Source organism: Chenopodium album, chromosome 18, assembly GCF_948465745.1.
Source record: "Chenopodium album chromosome 18, dcCheAlbu1.1, whole genome shotgun sequence".
Lineage (NCBI taxonomy): Eukaryota > Viridiplantae > Streptophyta > Magnoliopsida > Caryophyllales > Amaranthaceae > Chenopodium > Chenopodium album.
The window spans coordinates 28,925,505-28,941,978 of NC_137851.1; the positions used below are offsets into that span (position 1 = coordinate 28,925,505).

At 34.1% G+C, this 16,474-nt stretch overlaps 1 long non-coding RNA gene across 13 annotated transcripts; it reads left to right on the forward strand.

Moving 5' to 3' along the window:
* Window positions 1–3,153: 3,153 nt before the first annotated feature.
* On the forward strand, window positions 3,154–13,188 carry LOC145592352 (uncharacterized). 13 transcript variants are annotated; one of them, XR_014102370.1, is made up of 7 exons: window positions 3,159–4,256; window positions 4,451–4,532; window positions 4,830–5,348; window positions 5,437–5,496; window positions 5,901–8,405; window positions 9,343–9,466; window positions 10,459–13,188. It is a non-coding gene; the product is annotated as an uncharacterized LOC145592352 (long non-coding RNA). The 13 variants fall into 13 exon arrangements; XR_014102371.1 differs by having other exon boundaries at window positions 3,164–4,256; window positions 4,830–4,985; XR_014102368.1 differs by having other exon boundaries at window positions 3,154–4,256; window positions 4,830–8,405; window positions 10,459–11,334; window positions 12,508–13,188.
* The last annotated feature ends 3,286 nt before the right edge of the window (window positions 13,189–16,474 follow it).

Consider the following 16,474-nt stretch of genomic DNA (forward strand, 5'->3'; position numbering starts at 1 on the left):
GGAGTAAATGTTAGATATTAATAATGTATTCACCAAGACGAATCAAACTAGATCCCACATGACTATATTTGTTCTTATAAATTGAGAGAAATTTAGAAGATTCTCTCTTATTTTTTAAACTAGAGTGTACCCGTGCAAAATGCACGGGATATATAAGAAAAAATATATTTAAAATATGGAAAGTTGATTTTGATGATGTAATTTAAACTTGAGCTGTAATGGTCAGTTTTGTTGAACCCTAATTAGCTCTGTTGTACTGAGTATTAATAATCGTATTAATAATGTGCTGACACCTGTTGTGCTATGCTGAAATATGATATTCTATGCTTTGCTTAGAAGCTCAAAAAACAGGATCTTACTATTTTATGTCGGTGGCCACACAGTGCTATTATGGGGTTTACATTTTCAAATTTATAGAGGTTACCCGTTCAGTGTTATAGGGGTTACTCATGTTACCCGGTTAGTGTCATATGGTTAGTGTCTTGCTCTAGGAGTTACATACTTTGTTCAGTTGCAAGTAGTTATTCGCTGAGGCCAGTTGCACAAAAACGTGTTGTACATTTTTTTTTTTTGTTTTTGATGATTAAAGAAGTGAAAATGTTTGGAGGGTAGTCCCTAAAAAAATGCATATAATTGAAGGGTTGGGGATTTAGAGTACTATAGTGAATTGTCGATAAAGGAACTGTATACTCGTGCTAATGCATGACATATATTATACTATGTACCAAAAAAAAAAAAAATACTCGTAAAATAAAGTGAAATGTTAGTACGTAGTGTTTAAAAAAAAAGTGAAATGTTGGGGATTTTTAGTGCTATAGTGAATTGTTGATAAAAGAACTGTATACTCGTGCTAATGCATGTCATATGTTATACAACGTACCAAAAAAAAAAAAAATCACAAAGTGAAATGTTAGTAGTAGTCCCTTGAAAAAAAAAACAAAAAGAAAAACCAAAAAGAAATAGTGAATGGGTAGTTATTGATTTTTTTTAAAAAAAATGATAAAAAAAAACTAAAAATAAAATAGTGGGATTGATAGTTATTTTTTTCTTAAAAAAAACCTAAATGCATGAGAGTTGAGCATTTGGGTTTTGGAGCACTCTCATCAAAACGACTCAGTAATTATATTATAGAAGTCAAAGATTCCAATCATAAATATCATTTTGGAACGGAGGTAGTATATTAAAAAAAAAAAAAATAGCCACATCAAAAGGTTATAATGAACAATTTAATGATGTAGAATGTTTAGTTTATATTTTATGTAAAACAAATGTCATAATTAAGTAAGATAAAACCTTGAGAATTTTGCAAAATAATATAAAACCATAATAAAAAATGATGGAAATTGGATTATAACAACACCACAAATTTATATTTATATATTTTTTTAATTTTATTATAACACCATATATATAAAAAAAAACACCAAAATTTGATTTCACCACCATGTACTTAGCGGCTTCTCTCCAAACACCGTTGATGGGACCCGTGTCAATTATGTATTGGATTAAAAAAGAATTAAAAAAAACGAAGAAAAAAACCCTAATCCCTAACCCAGCCACCACCACTGACAGCTATACAACCCACCATCGGCACTGCCACTGTCGAGAAGTCCACCCTGCCACCTGTAACATCGTTGAAACCACCACCTATCCCCTTCCCTAACACTAGAATGCCCCGCAAACCCAAAACTACGTCACGAAACCCCCTCCCCTAATACCGTTACCGCCCGAAACCCTCTCCCCTAACATCGCCAACGCTCGAACCCCCTCCCCTAACACCAATGATGGTTGAAAACCAGCCCAACAACACGACCGCATTGAGCACATCGTTATTCAACGGTGGGTTGAGTTGTGGGGCGTGATATAAGAAGCGTGCATGAATTGCGCGAGGTGGTGTCTTTCGGGGTCAATAATTGTGATAGCCACCACTTTCTACCCACCAAACAATCCGTTAGGGCTATTTTTTTTTTTTTTTTTTTTGGGGGGGGGGGGGTGGTGGGGGGAGAGGGGAGGAAGGGGTGGTAGGGCTAGTTTCGCGGGTTGTAGTGGGGAAAGAGGTGTCGGCGGCAACTGGGGCAGGTGGTGGGCCTGGCGGGGTTAGGGTTTTTTTTTATTTATCTTTTAATTTTTTAAAATTATTTTCTTAAACCAATAGGATATTGACACATGTTTGTTATGGCCCCATTGACGGATCTCATCCAAGAATCCGTTAGGTAGTGGCGAAACCTTTTTTATTTTTATTTTTTATTATTTTTTACAATTCGTGACAATTTTAGAGAAGGTATTGCGTGCGTACGGACGCACGAACTGTTTGGTGCAGGAGGGTTTACTGATATATTTTACTCGTTGGCTAATATGTTTCATTTGTTGGCTGATATGATTTTTGTGTTAGCTAATGTATTCTTTTTGTTGGCTGATATTTTTTTTTTTAATTTTTGATAAGTTCTTTTTGTTGGCTGATATCAGACATTATTTGGCTTATATGTTTTTTTTAGTTGGTTGATATGTTTATTTTAATTGTTGGCTTATATGTTTTATTTTATTAGCTGATATGTTTATTTTGTTGGCTTACCTGTTACTTTTGTTGGCTGATACGCTTCATTTGTTAGCTGATACGCTTTATTTGTTGGCTAATATGTTCCTTTTGTTGACTGATAAATATCTTTTGTTGGTGATACGTTTTTATTAATGTCTTGTATGTCACTAATATTGACTGATATAAGACATTAATTGACTGATATGTTCATTTTAATGGCTAATATACATCCTTTGTTGGCTTATATGTATCTAGCATTAGCTCCAACAGAATAAATGTATAAGCCAATCCAAAATAAGCCAACAACACAAATGTATCAGCCAAATAAACAACCGCACCTTTTCACCAACAATTTCCCAGATTTATCAAAACCATAACTATTCATCAATTTTCACATGATTAATGGAGTATAAAATGTTATTTGTAGCAAGGCCCGCAAGTTAGTGCTCAAGCATTACATGAACTAGATTGTATCCGTGGTAACGCACGGTATATACATAACATGTGTATTTAGAGAGAAAAACAATAGGAGATGTGGAAGTTATTAGAAAAAATGGAGAACTAGAAGTTATTATATTGGAGTTTATAGCAAAAAAAAAAAAAAAAAACCAATGAGATTTGAGAATTTGGCTTTTGGAGGATTGTACTTAAGTGACTCTATAATTATATAAAAGATATACAAGCCACGTCATAATAACATATTTTATATTTCATGATCAATCATATATCCTTCAAACAATCATCAATGGCGTCTTCACCATTTTCATTGACAACGCAACTTTCTCTCTCCTCCTTCACCTCACCTTCACCACCACCATCATCACTCTCGAAAAACCCATCCCACCTCGAAAACAACCAGCCTACTCCCGAAAACAACCCCCTGGGCACCCGAAGATAACCTTACCCACCCAAAACAACCTTAATTAACCACCAACATCAACATAAAACAACCAAATTCGACCACCTCAAACAACCCTAACCACCCTAAAACGCACAAAACATCCACAAAATCGAGAATAAAAAGCCCACAAACACATGAAAATTAAAAAAAATTGAAGAAATTAGTAGCCTTAGATTCAATCGGACCACCAATCGCACCAACAATTTCGCCTTGTTGCTTCACATCTTCCGACGAGATAAAGAGTAGGAAGAGAAGAAGGAGAGAGAAAGAGAAAGAGAAAGAGAAAGAGAAAGAGGAGAGCAGCCGCACGCCCGCACGAACTGTTCACCCAATAGTTTGCGACAATTTTATGATGTTATCCAAAAAACCTAAAATATGGATAGCAAAGTTACTGTTCAAACACGGTTACTGTAGCTTAGGAACAGTAACTTCTTGAAATTCCTCTTATGCCCTTGCTCCTTGATTTACTTTACGAATTTTCCTTATCCTGCTTTTGCTCACCATCACTCTTTCTCTGTCAGCCATTATTTTCGCTCTCCCATTCACTGTTCTTGAGAATTTCGGCTGAAAATGGACTGAAATTCGGCTATTGCAGAATGATCATCTAGGTTTCTAGGGTTTTGTTTTCGCAGCAACTACTGTAGAATTTGCAGAATTTACAGCGGGTTTAGCGACAATCGCAGGTTCTAGGGTTTCGTTTTCGCTCGATCGTAGTGATTCCTTTGTTTTTCATTCTGAACATCAGCCGCAGCAACAGCTGCAGTTACCGTTGTTCTGCTATGGAGTTTTGTTCTCTTCGAAACCCTAACTCAAATTCAGGTACAATATTTTAACTTTTTTTATTTGATGTGTTTTTGAGTATTTTTTGCATTTTTTTCCTTTGATCGATTAAGTTCGATTTTTGGGGTTTAAGGCATATGATTTTCTGGATCATCTTGATTTGATCTAAGAATAATTTTGGTTAATTTGTTTGGTATTACAATGTTTGTAATTTTTTGGGGAAATTGATTCAGGCTAATAAGAAATCATCGGAAGATCTGAAGGAAGTGACCAACAAAGTGTTCTTTGATGTTGAAATTGATGGGAAACCAGCTGGTAATTTCTCATCTCATTGATAATATATTCTTTTTTCTGATTTACTTGATTTGCTTTAATTATTTTAGAAAGTTCGATTTTTTTTTTTTTTTTTCTCTTGTGTATAAAAATGATTGGTTTATGATTTTATTATAGATGTAGTTAGTATTGCAATATACATTTCAATGGAAATAAAAAGTACAGTGAAATTATTTAAACTTGGATTTGTTCGTTTGAGCCTCTCTCATTTCTTTTTAGGTTAATTCGAGTGGATTATACTAATTTTACTATAATTAAAGGGCAGTACTTCAATTTTAGGTTTTTGCTAACATCAGCAGTGGCAAGTCTGGCAATCGTGATGGAGGTTTAGAGAATCAGGCGGAGCAAGAAGGTACTTTGACCCACCATAGGATCGTTTTCTTCCATTGAAGCGGCTTAAGAGCTTTTTTTCCCTTCATTGAAGTGGCTCATGTGGTGAGATATTTTAGGGTTTCTGGTTGCTAATATTTATTTGATTGCATGTTTTAATAATCTTGATTATTTGTAATTAGGTTAATGTTCATCAGTAATTTATTTTCCAGTAATATGATTCTTCTAAGTTGGATTATTGTATTGATAATCAAACTGATTTTATTTCAATAAGTTAAGACCACCTGCAAAGTAAATCAATCGAAAAATTCTCCATTTTTGTAACAATTACTATGATTTTATTTTATTTCAGTATTTGGTGTTGTACAGATGTATCAACTAATATGATTGTTCAGATAGGGCCAGTGGTTGATTTTTTTTATTGCTAATCAGAATGTTAGGGATCCCTATTCCATTGACTGGAATAAGGTATCAACCTTTTCTGTGCTGCAAGCAGTTTGTAAAAATGTTTGATTCAATGTTTAACCTATTGACATTTGGATATGCAATGCTACAGGCAAAAAGACTGCTTAAGAATTCAAAATTACTGGTTAAATGATAATCTAAACCAGATGCGGTGAGTAAGAGATTCGAGGTCTGGTCATCGGTTTGTCTCTTCCACTTTTCCCCTCATTAATCAATCACTACAATTTCATAAATGGAAATTCTGGTTTCACAATTCATAAACTCTATCAAATTTTGGTTTTTGTTATTACTTTGGGTTGAGCTAATCTAATTCCTGATTATTTACTTGATTTTTGAGCTTACTTTTGGTTGAGCTATTCCGGTCATTTATTAATTACGAGTTTGTTAAGTTCTCCTTAGATCATTTACTTTTTAGGGTTTTATTTAGCAATTTTTTTTTTTTTTTTTTTTAATTTAAAGAAATTGTGTTAATTGTTCTACAGTCGTATCTTGTGCTGCAGTTCAGAAATTATGTTTGGATTCTGTTCTGATGATTGTAGTTTATATTGCTTGTAGTTCAGCGTAGTGTTTCAGGTGAAGCTGTTGGTGAGTTTGCTGTATCTAGCTGCATTCAAGGTATTTAGTTCATTTAGTATTTTTTTTTGGTGAATAGTTCATTCAGTATTGATAGTGGTTATCATTGATTGATGGATTTTAAATTTAGTTTTGTATTGATTGAACCTTTGGTGAATGGTAGTGGTTATATTCGATTTTAGTGATGATGGTTGCAAATAGCAGGTGATTGATATTTAGATACAATCTATATAGATTTTAATTTATGGTACTCTGGTTGGGCCTTTAGTGAATTTACAGTACTCTGGTTGGGCCTTTAGTGAATTTCCAGTGACATCGTTTTTTTTTTTTTTGTGTTAGATTCTGATTATGAAACTAATTCAATCATGGCTTGTGAAGGTTTAACCAAAAAAAAAAAAAAAAAGAAAAAAAAAAGAAAGAGATTGCATAAGCAATAATAGTTGAATAAGTGTCACTTGTAGTTTGTAGAAGAATGAATCACTGTGAGTCTGTGGTTTATGGCAAGTTATATGGAGTTCTTTTGATTTAAGCAAATTGGCAATGTCGGTAGCTAAATTGCGATTGCACAACACCACTTCATCTATTTAAGGAAGAGGGTCATGGTGTGGGTATGTATTTTTTATACGGTACTTATAATTTCTGTACACATTTTCCAGTAGTTTACAGTACCTATTGCTTCGTTTGGCTGCTTTTCGTTTGAAGAAAAAAAAGAGATTAGTTTGTGAGTAATTATCAGAATATGAATGATCCAGGTGAATTTGAATTGCAATTTATTTCTACACTTGCTTGATTTTGCTTCAATCTTTGAATTAGGTTTTTGTGAATTAATTGCCTTTATAATCTTCTTTCAAAAAGAAAACTGCCTTTATAATCTTCAAGGTTCACTTGAATTTGGATGAAAGGTTGATTAATTTCATTGTAATTGCAATTGAAGGGTTGTTTAATTGTTGTTTGTTTTCAATTTAAATTAGAATTTGAATTTGAAGAAATAAAAGAAATTCCTATTGGAAATTAGGCAATTTTGGTTATTAAGAATTATAATTTGGTTGATAAAAATGGAAACCCTAATCGGCCTAATGAGACTTAGGAATGCTTGTTAAATACCGATGAAACTCTAATCAAGAATTGAAATTGTAATTTGATTTGATATGTCTACCAAAGTTACTATCATTTTTACAGATCAAAGTGATGATTTTGTTGTAACATGGTAATTAAATAAGAGGAGTGAGTAGAATAGGAAAGGGAAATTTAAACAATAATTGTTTCGCAGGCTATCTTTGCTCTTTGATTGTTTTTGCATGTTTTATATTTGTTGTAGTTAATTACAGAAGAACTTAGATATTTGTGCCAATTACTGATGTAGGGATTGAAGTTAAAATCACATTAGAGCTTGGTCAGATTGGCAACTGTAGGATTACTGGGACTGAATAATAAACGACCTGGACTGTACAGCAGATTTAGAAAAGGTGAGACTTTGAATGTTGAGAGGGCAAGTTCGGGTACTATAACTCTATAAGTAGAGATACTAAAATTCAGAACGATTGAGAAATAGAAATTTGATACTGGTTTTTACTATTTTAACGATATAAAGTCCTTTTTGCCACAATTATAGACACCAACAGAGTATTTCTACATTTAGTCAAGAAGTAGACATTTGCTAAGGTTATGAGTAATGGTGTTGTACGCCTTGAATTGAAACTTAGTTATCTGTGTATAAGAAAATGGGGCTATCAAGATGATCCAATTCTTGTAAGTTTTGAGGATATGAGGTCCTTTTCTCGTGGCCTATAAATTCTAAGTGCTCATTGTGAGCAAACGGGGTCAATGAAGTAAGCTGATGTTAATTAATGATTTTTGCATCATGAAAGGAATCGAAAAGCATTGTGGCTGCATGTTTACAATAATTAATGTCTCGTGCTGTGGCAGTCCATGAAAATTGTGGTGTTGGAATTTTTGTGGCTGTATGCTTTCAGTAAATTTCTTAAAAGAATATGGCATTTGTGGTTTGATTGTAAAAAACAGTGATCGAGTGGTGCTTCTTTGGATGTTAAGCACTATTGAAGCTCTTTTGGAGCAGTGCTTTGTCAGGTGTGGCCATGTGATAGGAAGTGATGTCAGACTAAGTTTATGTAATAGACTAACTTAGATTGGCTGGTTTAGGAGGCAGGTCAGGCTGGGTTTGGAGGAACTAGAATCAACCATGAAGCAGTGGGGCTGGGAGGCAGTCCACTTTATTAAAGAATAGAAGCTAACAATTAGCTGGGCTAACCTGGCTGCTGATTTGGGTTGAGCCAGAACCCAAGCTGGACTGAGTTGGAGCCGTCCCACTGCCCAATTCTAACCAGCATGTGTGCTTGGTGCTTTCATCCAGGTTAAACTTTTTCCGTCTCACAGGTGTGCTGCCTAGGTCCTGGGAATAGTGGTATTTGTCAATGTGCCAATTTTTGGATCAGCTCGCAGCTGGATTCATTTCAATGCTTACTCAAGGTTAGTTTAGCTGTAACAACTTCTTGTTGTTTTAAGTTTTATTTTCTTATTATCTTCCGTGTGTTTTCACCTCATTGTTTAACCATGGTCCGTACTTTTCTTTTCATTGTAAGTGGACTGAATTTAATCTTATAAACTCAAGAGAAATTATATACCCTTCACAATATGACATATGACATGTCTTTAATAGTTTAACTTAGTTCCTTGAATCCAAGAACTTGAAAATAAGCTTTTGATTATCCTCCATAAGTGAGCCTGAGGCACTTTTCTATGGTAGGAGGCAGCCAGTTATAGTACTTTTATGTGTGGACTGTGGAGGATAGAGTCGTGTAGAGTTGACTGTGAGACTATTGAACCAAGCTCAAACATGTTTTCTGGATAGGTAGATTTCCATTATCTTGGAATTTTTGTATTCTCATGTTATATTTAAGCATTTTAACTATAAATTTACTAGAGGAAATATGAATTCGTAAATAAGTAAATAGACGAGGCTTTATTTGAAGATCGAGTTAGGTTTTGATGCATTAATATTGAAGTAATAATGATTGACAATTGATGCAAGTAATTTCTAAATGTGCTTAAATTTAGAAATTCTCCTTGCTTACATGTTAAATAGTCCTTAGCTTTCTTCAATCCTTACTGGAAAACCACCATGCATCTTAGCGGTCAAATTTGCTACGTAAAATGGCTCAACTCCCTCTTCCACTGCTGGAACAACCCGAAACTTCTCCAAGATACCCGAAACATTAGGGAAAACATGTATGACTCTCTAACGTTGATTTTACAGTATGTTAAAATAATTTGTTGCATTTTCCTTGAGGGGAAATTTACTTAAGATGCCTTTAAATTTTATTATAATTACACAGCATAGTATATAATTAGATCTGGCTTTGATTGTTATTTGTTTGAAAAGTAACCCTCTAATTTGATTCTGTAGGTTGATCCTACATACCGGCCATGCCTGGAAAGTAGTAACTATCTGGGCCTGGGATCTGGTGCCCTGCCAGTAGCTGGGTCAGACTTGGCTTTAAGCCCTGTTCAGTGGAGTAGTCATGTTGCTGGTATGCATCTTTTATATCATCATAATGATTGTATTTGCATTATTTTCTGTAATTTTATTTGTAAAATCACTCACCTTTATGCGATTTAGCTTAAGTCATTAGCAAAGGTGCTTATGGACTTATGGAGAAACTTAGGCATATGGGTTAAGCATCATTTTTAATGTCTTCTCATATTTACTTGATTTTCATATGAAGCTATTCTTTTGTTGGCTTCATATTGAATTTGGAGGAAGGTAGAATGGCTATATGGTGTTTTCAAATTTTCAAATATTCAATGATATGGATCTATGCCTGCAGCATTTGTCATCTAGATGTTAATCTTTGTTTCAGAGTCTTGTTTAAGTTATTTCTTCCTCTGTTTTACTCAGGATTTCATTAATGAAAATAGTACCCTAATTAGAGATTTCTAAATTTGAGTAGTTATAGTTTATTTTAGCAAAGTAGTACATTTAGTGTGTAGTTTGATTATAAGAATTTGAAGGACTTTTAAAACATTCTTAAATTGGGAAGATTCAATTCTCAGGGAAATATGTTTTGATTTATCAATTAAATTAGCTAAATTGTGTGGTCCAATTGATAGTTTGATACATCATTGAAAGTGATGATTATTTCAACTATGTTGCAATGTCAAGAAATAATCATTATTTTCCTGAATAGTTGTAGATTATGAGTGAATATCTGATGGTAGTGTGGGGATGTTAGACATGGGACATAGTGATTTTTTACTGTAGATTGTTTTATTTGGGATTAAGGGCTAGCATAATAATTTGTTGAGGGGTTTCTTTGTATGCGTCTAATATTCTCATACCCTACCGGCTGTGGGAACCTCTTTATTAGAAGTATGGTAATGTTTAATTTGTTAGAAAAATGTTACTATTATTTCCAATTGGATGGGTTAAAATATTATTCAAAGACCCCTGATGTTTTTGTGCATGTTTTGTGGGTAAGTTTGACTTTTTTTTCCTTTTTTATTCTTAAAAAATTGTGGGCAGAAGGAGGAAACTACTTAAAAGTTTCAGAAGAAGGTTATTTTGTAGATTAAGAGTGTTACTTGTAGCAAGATTCTCAAGGTATATTCACACCCTTTATCATTTTAGTATTGAGACATTCTATAGTTTGTTGTTATTTGAGATATGCTACTGTGCAAATTAATAGTTGATAGATTTGTTTTGCATTGTGTTTATAAATTAGCATTTAACTTTATGTAGGAAAAAACTGTATACATTTACTCATAGTGTACCTTATATATTGCATGTTATATGAGTGCCAGCTTCATATTTTCTTGGTGATTGCAAACATTTGAGTGTGTGCCAGCACTGCTAGCTTAATTTTTTTCTTCAATTGTTAAACATAATCACCCATTTTATCCTCTTAATACTGGAGTCACTTAAATATACTCTAAATGACTGTTGGAAATTTGGATTGATTGATTGACCTCCCCTTTTCTGTTTTTCTTCTTCAAGTTATGTGAATCTTGACAATACTTCCAATTTTCTTTGTGATTTGAGGATTCTATGTGATGATCAATTTGCTTTGGTTTCAGAGTGTTTTATAAAGTTGTTCATTTTTGTCGTTTATATTGCTGTTTTAGCAGGTTATCACAGGTTTCATGATACTTATTTCAATTATTAAGTTTCAGGTTATCATAATTAAATAAGAGTTGGGGAAGTGGGAGTATCTGATGTGTTGAAATTTGAACTTGTTGCTGGCCTTGCTGCTCTTTTGATCTAATCTATTAGTGTATTCCTATTGTATTCATGCTATTGAAGTTTATAAAAGCCCGATTTCTGGTTGCTATTGGGTTTCCCGACTGGAGATTGATGCTGATGAAAGAGGCAGGGGTTTTATTTTGCTATGGCTCTGAGGCTGTGAGTTTATATATATATTTATTTTACCAAGGGTAAAAAAAGTATTTATTAGTGGATGGATGGCCAGAAGTCCCATCTGATCAATATTATTTCATATGGTTATGATCATCATAAGTTATTTATCTTTATGTGACTGCAAGAAATTAAAAAAGTGCATGTGATGAGTCTGTTGCCATTGAAGTTGCATTACAGACACCCTTGCTGGTTGATACATCTGATTCAGTAGTTTATATTCTAATGTGAACACTAGCTTAGCCTTTGAAAAACTCTTTAGGTCATTGTTTTATCTTTATAAAGATCACGATGTGTAAGCTGTGCTTGATTGCGAGGTCTGTTCTCTGTTTTTAAGGGTTTTAGCTACAGAGGAGATGACTTGTAATCAGCCTGAGAAGGCAGAAAAAAGCAGGTTAAGAGTGATTATGAGTCATATAACAGTAGGCAAACTAATCTTAAAGTCTTACACGGCTTTGGTTGAAGAGATGAAAGATAGGCACATATCTCTATCTATAACGACTATAAGGGTGCTTTATTTTTGTCTTAACTTATTAGTCCTAATGATCTTCATGATGAAATCCGTGTAGCAATAGCTAATAACTAAGGATAATAAAGATGCATCTCAACAACTATATGATGCCATGGTATAAAGTATAAACATGCTTACTAAATCTGATTTCATCATCCAAACTATAATTTTAAAGGGTCGTGTGGATTATTTATTTTGACTAAAATGTACTATGTATATTTGCATTTTTTTATTAGAATGTTTACCAAAAACTTTGAATGAAGTTCAGCAAACAAATGGAGCAGGTTAGGGAATTTGAACAATGTGTTAGATATCTTATTCTCACTTTTGAGTTAGAAAAGAAGATTGGTTCTGACATTAATCTCAATTTTTATTGTTGTTTTTACTTAATGATGGATTCATAGTAGCACATTGTTTGATAGGTTAGGTAAGATTCTTCGGATTACATGGATATTGCTCTTTTTGTTTATGATTGGTTTTGTGTTGAAGATTCCTATTGGTTGTTTAATCCCTTATTTTGGATTATGCTTGTGAATGTAAAGTTGCTATTTGCTAACATCTAATGGTATTAATCTACAGGAAATGAAGCCAATTTTGTTCTGCGGGGTTACCATGGTTTTTAAACGTTTGATTTTCATTTTTGAATTTAGGCTGTTGGTGCATCTCAAACCAAAATGTCGTTGCCAATAAAGATGGTCGGATAGGCATGAAGAACCAGATGCAGCTGAATGTTATTGCTGATCATCGTGTGCTATATGGTGTTGATCTTGCTGTTTTCTTGCAAACTCTAGCTCATATTATTGAGGATCCTAAGGATCTGACACTATAGTTTACTCCCTTCAGAACTTGATACATAACTTCCAAGTGTTAAGATATTCATTCCTCAAATGAAGCTTCCCAAATTACAAGTGCTTGTAAGCATGTGGAGATTTTAATATACATTATGACTGGATTACTGCTGGAATTTTTTTTGGAAAGAATTTCCTGTCTTGTGTTTTTCTCCATTGTTGGTTTCCTACGAATCCTAAATGGAGAAGAGAAAAGATTACTTAAACCTAGATACAAAAGGTGATCCCGATTTTTTTGTTACCTGGGAATTCTTTTGGCCACTTATAGTTTCTGTTTATTTATTGGGCATATATACATCAAAGTTTGATGTAAAAGGGGTAATTAGGAATTTTGACAACAATAGTTTGGAGAATGTTATTTAAGCCAATTGTATATAGAATGCCTTATATCTTGTAACTCTGTATATAGGATTTTAGCCACGAACTAATTAGTTATCAAAGTGCATCAGTGCCTGTGGAATTTTAACATCAATAGTTTGGACATTTTATGTTAGTGTAATTAGTTTAATCTTTGAGAAGTAGATTATTTTAGTATTATATTGATGAAAAGTTCATCTAATAATCACATATTTGGAAAAACATAGTTGATGAAATAGTTCTTTTAGTAGCAATATTAGAATTAATCAGTCATATATTCTTCTAAACTTCCTTTCCCTAATCAACTGAATATAGAGGGGTGCCGGTAGAAAGAAAAATGCCAGGAAATATAAAGGAGGCAAGGGAAAGAGTGTGGTAGAGGGGGAGAAGGAGTGGGAGACATAGAGGAAATGGAGACGGAAAGAGCTGAGGGAGATAAAGAGAGAGAAAGAGGAAAAGATCGAGGGAGAGGCGGAGAAGGAGAAAAAGAGAAAAAAAAGGATAGGACATGAGAGATAGCCAGAGAGGGGTAGGGATAGATAGAGGGATGCGTCGAGTGAGAAGGAATGAAGTTAGAGAAGGGTTGAGAAAAAGAAATAGGGTGAAAGGAAAAAAGGGACTAGGTGAGAGAAATGGGGCAAGGGATAAAAGGCATGCCAGGAGAAGAGAAGCGAAGAGAAGTTAGGAGAGGGCATGTAAAAAAAAGATTGGTCAGGAAAGAGAAAGATAGTGGAGTTGGAAGAAGAGAGAAAGAGAGAAAAAAAGAAAGAAGAATTGGGAGAAAAAGAGAGTGAAATAAAAAGAGAAGTGAAAGATGACCACGAGATAGAGATTAGGGTTTAAATAGAAAGAAATAGAACAATAAAGGAAAAGAAGGAATGGGGGAAAGAGAGAGTTAAATAGATAGATAGAGTAATAATAGAGAGATAGGTTGGAAGAGAGAGAAGGCTCGGGAGAAAGAAGAAGATAGAGAGAAGCTGGGAGAAATAAAAGGGTCTGGGGAGATTGAGGAATAGGATGGCCGAGGGAAAGGGAGTAAGAGTAACCTATAATTTTACGATCTATTATATTTTCATTTACAAAAGTAAGATTACAAGATAAAAAGAATTGTACAAGATCTTTTACCCCGAATACCTTTAGGACATTTTGCAAAAAACCACCTTTTATAAGTGATTTTTTGCAAAAAACCACCTTTTATAAGTGATTTTTTGCAAAAAACCACCTTATAATTTTTTTTTTACAATAACACACCTTAATCAATTTTTTTTTTTACAATGCCACACCTTTGGCCGAAAAAGAGGGTTTGACCCTATTTTCCGGCGTTGACCCGACCACATGCGAGGCACGTGACCTCTTAAAATCACTTTCCATCTATGCCACCCACCAGAACGCCACCAGAGAGAGTGGTTTCGGTGGTGGTGGGATGGGTAAGGCGATTCGGTGGGGTGGGTAAGGAGATTTCGGTGGTGTTTTGGTGGTTTGGCGTAGTTGGTGAGTGGTTTTAAGAGGTAACGTCCCTCGCACGTGGTCAGGTCAACGCCGAAAAATATGGTTAAACCCTCTTTTCTGGCCAAAGGTGTGTCATAGCAAAAAAAAAATTTGATTAAGGTATGTCAGTGCAAAAAAAAAAAAAAAAAAAAAATTGATTAAGGTGTGTTATTGCAAAAAAAAAAATTTATAAGGTGGTTTCTTGAAAAAAATCACTTATAAAAAGTGGTTATTTGCAAAATTTCCATACCTTTATAAAATATTTACAATCTATTTCATTTTCTTTTTACAAAAAGTAAAGTTACAAAATATCTTAAGAAATGCACTACCATTTTGTTAACACATAGATAATCATAGCTAGAAATATTTAACTTTTTTGCATCGAGAAAGAAATAAGGGAGTTGGAAGAGAGATTGTCGAGAAAAAGAAAAGGGCTAGAAGAGAAAAAAAGGCCAAGGGAGAGAGGGATCGGGAGAGTGAGAAAGGGAAAGCCTATATAGAGAGAGGGCAGGCTAGCAGATGAGAGAGCATGCTGGGAAAGGAGAAGGGTTAGGACTCGGGTGAGAAAGAGTGATAGGAAAAGGGATCGGAGAAGAGAAATCGGAGAAGTGAAGGGGATAAATAGGGGTTGGGAAAAAATGGATATAGAAAGAGGAAGAGAGAGAGAAAAAAAAAGGTAAGAAAGAAAGACAATGGTTAGAAGAGGAATATATATATATATATATATATATATATATATATATATATATATATATATATATATATATATATAGAGAGAGAGAGAGAGAGAGAGAGAGAGAGAGAGAGAGAGAGAGAGAGAGAGAGAGAGAGAGAACGGTTAGATGGGTTGAAAAAGAGAGAAAGATAGAGGAAGACCAAAGAAAGAGGAAGATAGCAGAGAGAAGCTAAGAGAAAAAGAGGGGCTGGTGGAGAAAGGGAAAGGTCAGGTGTGCGAGGGGGAAATTGCAACGAACTTTTAATTTTCAAAGTCATTAAAAAAAAGAGGGAGTTGAGAGACAAGGTTGTGGGGGGGGGGGGGGGGGGAGAGAAAGAGAGATTTTAAAGCAATAGATGATGGAAGAGGTGAGAAGCATTTCAAGAAATCATTCGTATCATATATAATTAATGCTTTAAGTTGAATTTTGTAATCTATTCTAATCAATTACCTTTGAATGCAAATGTTGAATTTTTCCCTTTTCCCACCATCTATAATGCAATGGGAAATTCGTTAGCGTATTTAGTAATTAGCTTCTTTATTAAGAATATATATAAGCAATTCAGTTGCATAGATATGTAATTCTAACTACATATCCTACACCTATAGGTTAATTCTAAAACTATATAGCTACATGACAACACTTATAAAACAAAACTAATTGTCCAAATGCATAAGGCATAACCTCTTATTTATAAGAAAGTTATTAAAAACTATGTTCAACAAATGACTTACTTACATCATTAATAATGGTTAGCTCACCTCATACTATCCAATTTATGTAATTATAACACATTAAATTTCACCAAATTATTTTTTTGTTATTTTTTTGTTTGTTTGTAAAATCATAGTAATATATAGCTTTAGGAAAAGGAAGACAAAGGAAAGCATGGTGAGTAGGATAGAGAAATAGAGGGGGGATGAAGATAAAGAGGAAGAGATGAAAAGGAAGAAGGAGGGGGAGATAGGTAGAGAAAGAAATAGGATGGGAGATAGAGAGGGGCCAGAAGGAGAGGTGAATTCAAATCGGGAGAGAAAATGCCCAAAAGTAAAGAAAAAGGATCCAAAAAACATATAAATAGCAGAGAGATAGAAGCATGCCAGGAGAGGAGAGGAAATGCCGGGAAAGGAAAAGGGTTAAGAGAGAGGAGGCGGGAAATAAATTGATAGAAGAGTTGGGAAAGAGCTGGGAGAATAGAGAGGGATATA